Source organism: Phalaenopsis equestris, unplaced genomic scaffold (genome assembly GCF_001263595.1).
Source record: "Phalaenopsis equestris unplaced genomic scaffold, ASM126359v1 Scaffold230314, whole genome shotgun sequence".
In the NCBI taxonomy this organism is placed as follows: Eukaryota; Viridiplantae; Streptophyta; class Magnoliopsida; order Asparagales; family Orchidaceae; genus Phalaenopsis; species Phalaenopsis equestris.
Genome location: NW_018248285.1, coordinates 17838 through 24944, shown reverse-complemented (window position 1 = coordinate 24944; position 7107 = coordinate 17838).

Sequence of the window (7107 nt, the reverse complement as noted above, 5' to 3'; positions counted from 1 at the left end):
GCTCTTCAGAAATCTGCTTGTATTTCTCAGGAAAGAGCTTGAAAGTACATGTTTATGTTGACGCTGATATGTTGATTAAGGGTGTTATTCTTCAGAAACTGAAGTTATGCTCAACTTCAGTTGGTTTTTATTGGGGTTAAAACCTGGGGTCCATTTCAGAATCTTCATGGTGGTTCATGAAATTATTATGGATTGCTTGGCAAATAGCCAAACATAATCCTCCTCAACAGAAAGCTGGATCAGGAGATGTCTTCCATCTATTAAGCCTAATTTTTAGGTCCCAATGAACTTCAGAGAATCAAAGTAATTTCTAACCAATTCCATCTTTGGATGCCCCAATAAAAACTTACCAAAAAGGGTGAACTTGATTTTTTCATTAAGATAGATTATCTCCTGTTGTGAGAAGAAGATTGCTTGTTCACCATCTTTAGTGCCTAAAGGGTGAATGCAAGGGCAGGACCCCTTTCCAGCACCCGTATCATGGAAAGCATGAGGGAATACAAACATTTCAGGATCCTGAAGAATATCAGTAGTTTGGCCAACCACCCACGCATAGGTAGCCTTAGTTCCATTGAGCATTGGTTTCCATGTCTATAGGTGAAGCCATAGTAGAAGTGCAAGGTCTGAGGAAGAGTAACTTCCTCAAGTCCGAATGAAATGGTAAAAATTCAAATCCTTCCACACCCGGGAAGGGTCAAAACCAAACACCAGTCTCCAATAGTAGAACCAAGATGAGAGAAGGCTGATTTTTAGTATTTATCTATGCACCATTTTGGTGCTAAATGGCATAAATATATGTGGCATTAGGTAAGCACAGAAATGCTTATGGTGTCTTTACATGAATAAATATGAAGATTTAGTCTTAGCCATATAAATATATAAAAGTTTAATAATGAAAATGTAAATCACACAATTATTAATAAATATGAAGTCATATATATTTTTTTTTTTGTTAAAGGAGCATTATTCGTCTCCCTATGCGTTAAAATAAAAATGAGGATACATAATTAGTGGAAAGGATTCCCAAACTAGAAAACAAAAGAAATACATTACTCACTCACTAATAGGGATCATCCACCACTTACAAGTCAAAACAAAAGTTAATAAAACAAAGTAACTCGTACCAAAGTTATGACCGAGCATATACAAGTATACCCAAATCAACAATTATAACTTCCAAAAAACAATAAGAGAAATAGAAGCTCGAACTTGTAGCAAATTTAGATAGTGGGAACCACTCAAAATGTTGTTCTAGTAGTTTCAAAACTATCCAAAGAAAATTTCTTGAGGTTGTGAACCACCATATTTTGAGAACTGGGCTATAAAGATGCTGTAAAAACCTCCCAGCAAACTCCAAATCTTTCAACCTGGAGACCAGAAGAGCTATACGAAAAACAGAAAAAATCATGCGTCACTCTCATTCCCCAAAGAAGCAGTGAAGCAAAAGTGTCTAAAAAAAAAAACCGCAGAAAAAAACCCGCAGCCAAACTATGTTATATTCGAAACACGCCAGGCCTCAAAATTTTCCACCACCATCGAAAATTCCTATAGCAAATTTATGCAGCCAATATTACCGAAATCCAAACCAAACAATTAAGTTAGGCCTTCTCCACTTCTAGGGAAAAAATAATCGCAAGTATCAATTGAACCCGCGCCCAAAGAGGCATTGAGACTATTTTGGAGCTCTAAAAATAGGTGTGAGGCCACCCATCAAACAATATATTGCAGCGGCTCATACCAACCTCATATTGCCATAATCTTCATTAATATACCATGAAAAAATAATATGGCAGCAGGAAAAAAAAAAACAAAAACCTTTCACAACTTTCATTTTGGTCTTGACAAGACGACAATTTCTATCTAAAAAAAAAAGTCACATCCATTCCAGATTCTCTCATAGACTGTAGCCAAAAATTTATAAATCATCTCGATTATTTTTCCTTCGAGGCATTCATAACATGTGAATAGAGTCATCTCTTTTAAAGAAAATGTATTGAATCTAAAATAGAAGCGTCAAATACCTCAAAAAATAACTCCCAAAGCCATAAAAACAGAAAAAAATCTACCGGCTTCATAAACAAAACAAAAATTTCTCCATAAAATTTTAGCAAGATATCAAAAAGGCAAAACCTGAGACCCAAATCATGGCCTAATGAAAGGCAATTCCATAGAGTCTCCCCACAATAGTCGTTTCAGATGAGAACCAGGTGAGACACCTACAAATAATCGTTCCTCATTTTTACCTCTCCCAGCCAACCAATCCGCCGGGAATTGCCTTCTCACAAAATATGAGATAAGCGAATAGAAAGCTTGAATTTTTCAATAAGCATTCTAATTCTATTCCAAACAATTCTAATTCTATTCCAAACAATCACAACATTCCACTTTGGTATAATATTCATATCAAAATCCTTATAAAGATTAAGTCTCAATAATTAGATAATTAGATTGGAGAATTTAAAAGAGATAGCCACCTGCAAAGAAAGTAAAAGAGTCCAACATTCGGCCTCAAAAGGGGATGAGGCAACAATCGGAGTAGCAAAAAAACACCTGCACATGCTTGAATGATCTCTAAAAACACCACCAGCTCCACCCGCCTAGGAAGTCTAACTTTGATCAATATTTAGTTTGATCCAACCCCTAGGAGGGTGTTGCCATTTTATCAAAGTGACCATCCTACCTTCCCTTGATTGGTGTAAATTACCATTGAAATCCAAAATACGGCAAGCCCGTAATAAATAAGCAAGAATGAAAGAAACTATATTTGTAGGGACCAAATTTGATACTTATGATCATTCCTTGCCACCCAAATAAATCAAATTACCAACAAAGGGAAGCTATCCAATTTAGAATCCATCCTATCTACAGCCCTCCACTTGAGTAGGTAGATTCCAATGTCATTACAATCAAACCAATTTATATGAAAATGTTTTCCCAATGTATTCCAAATTTCTTTAGCATAAGAACAAAGGGAAAAAAGATGCACCACTGATTCCTTTTCATGCTTACATAAGTGACAGTGTGAAGCAAGTTTCAGCCCTTTAAGTTTAAGATTTCATCAAGAGGAAGCATGTTATGAAAAAATCTTCATATGAAAAAAGAGATGGAGGGAGTAAGAAAAGTATTCCAAATAACATTCCCCCACCGCCATTTGTCATAATTATAAAGATTTGAATATAACAACTTCGATGGAGAGATACTTGAAGTATTTTTCCATATAGGGGTATCTTTATCTTTCTTCTTTATGGGAATTTTAGCCACTATTGCAGTTTTATTACCAACTACAGACATTAATTTATTAGTATCCCAATTTCCATCCAACCATACATCGGAAATAAGCATTTATTATTCTGAGGATTGATAACAGATACATCCTTATTCTCTAAACCCCAATTATCATGCCAAAAGGAGATACTACCTTCACCCATGTCCCAAAAAATAAATTTGCTCGCAACCTCTCTAGCTTTCAAAATCGCTTTCCAAATCTTAGAATCCCCAATTTTCCATTGAACGATAGCCGGATTTGCAGAAACATAATATTTATGATGAAGAAAACGAGCCTATAATGAAGTATTAACACGAAATTTAAACCACAATTTGCACATACTAATATCAGAGATTTGTTTCAAACTTTTAAAACCAAGACCCCCACTGAGCAAGGCTTGGCAACTTTCTCAAAGATGGCCCAAGGCTTTCTAGATTGATTACCCGACCAAAGAAAATGGTTAAATAATCTCTCCAACTGGATCTGAGTACTTTTTTTAAGGTTCAGGATTTGAAGAGCATATAAAGGGATGCTTAATAAAACACTTCGGAGGAGGGTGATGCGACCCACCCCCATTAGAAAGAAAATTATTCCTTTCTCTCCAACTGGATCTGAGTACTTTTCTTAAGGTTCAGGATTTGAAGAGCATATAAAGGGATACTTGATAAAACACTTCGGAGGAGGGTGATGCGACCCCCATTAGAAAGAAAATTATTCCTTCGTTATCTTTACTGAAAAACAGACCTGGATTGTCTTGAAAAGTATCCAGAACTTGCAAAAGAGCTTTAATGGTTGATTTACTAGCATTACTAAAAATAATGACATCATTTCATACGCCAAATGGCTAGCCGTAATCGAAGATTTATGCAAGAATTGAGTATAAGACCTATTAATTTGCAAATGGTTAATTAACCTGGAGAAATAATCAAAAGCAAGGATAAAAATGGTTGGGGTTAAAGGGTCTTATCTTTACTGAAAGCAAAACCTGAATTATCTTGAAAAGTATCCAGTACATGCATATTAGCTTTAATGGCTGGTTTACTGGCATTACTGAAAATAATAACATCATCAGCATACACAAAATGACTAACCATAATCGAATATTGATGCGAGAATTGAGTATAAGGCTTATTCATCTGCAAATGGTTAATTAACCTGGAGAAATAATCAAAAGAAAGGATAAAAATAGTTGGGGTTAAAGAGTCTCCCTGCTTAATCCCCCTAGTGGCAGAGAAGAAACCATAAGAAACATCGTTAACAAGAACTGAATAATGATTATTCACCAACCATCTCTTGATGAGGGAGCAAAAATTATTTTGAAAACCTCTAGCCCGCAATATATTTAATATGAAATCCCAGCTGATAGTATCATAAGACTTTTTAATTTCTAGTTTGAGAATCATATTGCCCCCACGACACTTTTTATCCAAATTTTCCAGCATCTCCTGTGCTAGAAGAATGTTGTCTGTAATTTCCCTTCCTGTTATGAAAGCAGATTGTTGCAGAGAGATAATATTACTAAGCATAGGTTGTAATCTGGAGACAATCAGTTTGCTAGTTACTTGGAGATCACAGAAGTAAGGGAAATGGGAAGTTATCTAAGCATAGTTGGCCGAGCTACAAAGTTATTGGACGATTATCTCATACATGTAAAGTTTTAGAAATACCGTAGTGCAACCCCTTCTGATTAGGTGCAAAATTACAATATTATCATTTTACCCTCTTCTCTCTAAACAGGGAAAGCATTTTATCAATCTACATGATTAATTATTATTATTTACTATATATATATATATATATATATATTGTAATAAAACCCTCAAATTTATAGGAAAAGTAGCATGGTGGTGTATGCCAGTTTTTCCACCTAAGGCGCTATCAATTTTCATTATTTTTGAGTTGAATCTTATAGTTTGAGGTCAATTCCATTGGTTGGACTTAATTTTAGGTTGATTTGGTTGAACGAAAATATAGATCCAGCCTCTCAATCATGGAGAATAAGCCAAAATTGATAAGCTATAATTTTTTTTTCTCAAGAAAGAAGGCAAAATCTTAACTGCCTATTTGGTGTATTTGGGACATATGGTAAAGAATAAGTCAATTATAAAGTTATACAACAAAGAGTGATTTAAAGGGTGTATTCCTTACTAAGATAATTTGCAAAAATCTATTAACAATCATTATTATGTTTAATAGATGCATTTAATTCTAGAGTCACGTTTTCTTCTTTTGAAGACTCATGCTTACTAAAAGTTCGAAGATAAATTATTATTATTTTTAAAAAATGCAATGTAAAATAAATATATAAAAATAAAATATCAAAAGCTAATCTTTCGCTGTACTTGGCTTAGAAGAAGTAGAACATTTTCATATTCTCCTAGTAGCCATTTTTTCTTGTTTTTTTGAAAAGAACATAATTGAAGCTTAATGAGTTATTTATAATCGATGTTTGAAGCAAAGTTATCAAGTAAGATTCTCATAATGAGATTTTTTGTGCTTAAAATATTCAACATCATCATATATTAGGATTTTATTTATAAAAAAAGACAACAAATATCCCAAGATAAAAGATTATTCACCATAATAGTTGCACTTAGTATATTGTTAAGAGTAGAATGTATCATTCCATACTCGTGTAGCCATGGTAATCCAAAATGAGCATAAAATGATTTATTGGTGTTAATATCATGAAACTTTATTTTTGAATCTACTATATTAAAGAGGCAAGGTGATAGTCATGAATATTTAGAACCTTTTCATTCAAGATATGCAACATCAACTTATTTAAACATATTTTTCTTACATTAAAACAATTAATTCAAGAAAACTAAAACTGATAAGATTAACTAGAGATCTTGGATCTACTAGGGTATGATTTAAAGCAATTTTAGATAGTAAAGTATAAGGCCTATTATGTATTATTAACTTTAAAAGAATATCATTATCCATAAATGTGATGATAAAGTGGACCATAATAGAAAAAACACTTATGTTTTCTTCAATAAAATATGCTTAAAAAATTCTTAAGTTCAAGTAAAAATTTATAGAAGTTTCCATAAAGCTCAAGGGGCAACATGAGAATATTGATGCATCCCTAGTGTGTGCTGTTTTTCCGCGTGTTTTATATCAATTTAATTCCCCTGAGACAACGTCAAAAACTTGACCAGACCGAAAGTTACACATTAATTTGACTTTAAAAAATATGGCAAAAAACTTGACCCAATTTATATTAAGTATTTAATGTGAAAATTTTAAATGTTATATAAAATATAAAAATTAGTTCACACACTATGAGTTCTACGCAAGTACATGTATCACTTCAAGTAATATATGACTTTCCTTAAAAACCCCAGTATCGGTCCCCCGAAGAAGCGAGGTAAGAGGTCCTTGGTCAAATACTAGTCTACCACTATTTGTCTTTAGTTTGGAAGATCGATTTAAGTGGTTTTTCTAACACCTAAATGTAAGTCTTAAGTTTAAAACAACTAATAACTATTCCTAAATGAAAATATTAATTCTAAAGATAATCCCTTTTGGATGAATTAGTTTGGAGAATTTTGAGATGTTAAAAAATGTTATTCTTATGTAGTGAATTGTATAATGTAAAGGAATGAGATACATTAAATATTGTATGTGCCAAATAAGAGCAATTTTAATTCTGTACCCTCAGTCAAGTGTTATAGAGAATCGTTAGCTAATCTTATGTTTAATCTCTAAATTCGTGGTTAGGCAGAGAGGATACTGGCTCTCACTCCAAAGCTCCCACTTCCCTTTCCCTAAAGTCTAACTCCCATTTTAGTTCTTAAACACTAAAACTAAATTGGGGATTTTAGTCTGTCACC